The sequence below is a fragment of the Arachis ipaensis genome, chromosome B04 (assembly GCF_000816755.2).
Source record: "Arachis ipaensis cultivar K30076 chromosome B04, Araip1.1, whole genome shotgun sequence".
In the NCBI taxonomy this organism is placed as follows: domain Eukaryota; kingdom Viridiplantae; phylum Streptophyta; class Magnoliopsida; order Fabales; family Fabaceae; genus Arachis; species Arachis ipaensis.
In genome coordinates, this window is record NC_029788.2 from 39,070,828 (window position 1) to 39,072,950 (window position 2,123).

The window sequence follows — 2,123 nt, forward strand, 5'->3', positions numbered from 1 at the left end:
CCTATTCCAGCATGATCGAGAACCGACAGATGAATAGCCGTGCCGTGACAGGGTGCGTGAGCATATTATTCATTGAGAGGATAACTTCGAAAAAAAATAAAAATGTTTTCAAAAATTTTATTCAAGATTTTTAAGAATGAATTCTAGTGTTTCATGAAGCATGTGAAGCCTGGCTGGCTGTAAAGCCATGTCTAAATTTATTTGGACTGAGGCTTGCAATTTGTTATCAAGAGCAATATACTCTGGTGTTAAATGCTGAAGCTTGGCTGGCCATTGGCCATGTCTAGTGTTTTGGACTGAAGCTTTAGACTAATAATGCAAGATTCCTGGAATTTATATTAAAAATTTTGGAATCCTTATTTTCCCTTTTCAATAAATTTTCAAAAAAATCCAAAAAAATTAGAAAATCATAAAAATCAAAAATATTTTCTGTTTCTTGTTTGAATCTTGAGTCATATCATAAGTTTGGTGTCACTTGCATATGCATCTTGCATTTTTTCAAAAATATCATGCATTCAAGTGTTCTTCATGATCTTCAAGTGTTCTTGGTAAGTCTTCTTGTTTGATCTTGATGATTTTTTTTGTTTTGTGTCTTTTCATGTTTTTCATATGCATTCTTGAATTCTTAGTGTCTAAGCATTAAAGAATTCCAAGTTTGGTGTCTTGCATGTTTTCTTTGCATTAAAAGTTTTTCAAAATTGTGTCTATGATGTTCACCTTGACATTCATAGTGTTCTTGGTGTTCATCTTGACATTCATAGCATTCTTGCATGCATCACATGTTTTGATCTAAAAATTTCATGCATTGCATAATTTTCATGTTTTTCATAAAAATTCAAAAAAATCAAAAAAATATCTTCCTCTTTTCTCTCATCAAATTCGAAAATTTGAGTTGACTTTTTCAAAAATTTTTAAAATCAAATTGTTTCTCATGAGTCAAATCAAATTTTCAATTTGAAAATCTTATCTTTTTCAAAATCTTTTTCAAAAATCAAATCTTTTTCAAAATTCTTAGTTATTTTCGAAAATTCCAAAAATATTTTTCAAAAATATTTTTCTTATTTTTATACCAAATTTTCGAAAATAACAGTAGCAATTAATGTTTTGATTCAAAAATTTGAAGTTTGTTACTTGCTTGTTAAGAAAGATTCAAACTTTAAGTTCTAGAATCATATCTTGTGATTTCTTATGAATCAAGTCATTAATTGAGATTTTAAAAATCAAATCTTTTTCAAAACTAATTTCAATCATATCCTTTCAAAAATATCTTTTTATCTTTTTCAAAAATATCTTTTCAAAATATCTTTTCTAACTTCCTAACTTCTTATCTTTTCAAAATTTGTTTCAACTAACTAACTAACTTTTTGTTTGTTTCTTAACTTTTTCAAAACCACCTAACTAACTCTCTCTCTCTCTAATTTTCGAAAATATCTTCCCTCTTTTTCAAAAATTTCTTTTTTTTATTTAACTAATTATTCTTATTTTTATTTTTAATTTTAAAAAAAAAATTTCAAAAAAAATACTAACAATTTTCAAAAACCATTTTCGAAAATCACTAACTTTTTTTCAAAATAATTTTCGAAAATTATCCCTCCCCCATCTTATTCTATTTATTCATTCATATCCTAACATCTCATCTCACATCTCTGCCATCCTCACAGTTGTGTTTCTTCCATTATATTACATTCTTTGTCTCCCCCTCTTCTTCTACTCACACAGGGATCCCTATACTGTGGTATAAAGGATCTCTATTATTATTATTATTTTTCTGTGCCTTTTTCTTTGTCATATGAGCAAGAGCAAGGATAAGAACATTCTTGTGGAAGCGGATCCAGAACCTGAAAGGTCTCTGAAAAGAAAACTAAGAGAAGCTAAAATACAACAATCCAGAGATAACCTTTCAGAAATTTTCGAAAAGTTTGGTGTGGTAAAAGCATAAGCTTTTTGTTTTTCCATTACCATTGATGGCATCTAAGACCGGAGAATTCTCTAGAAAGGGGAAAGGGAAGACAAAAGCTTCCACATCCGAGTCATGGGAGATGAAAAGGTTCATCTCCAAAGCCCATCAAGACCACTTCTATGATGTTGTGGCCAAGAAGAAGGTGATCCCTGAGGTCCCTTTC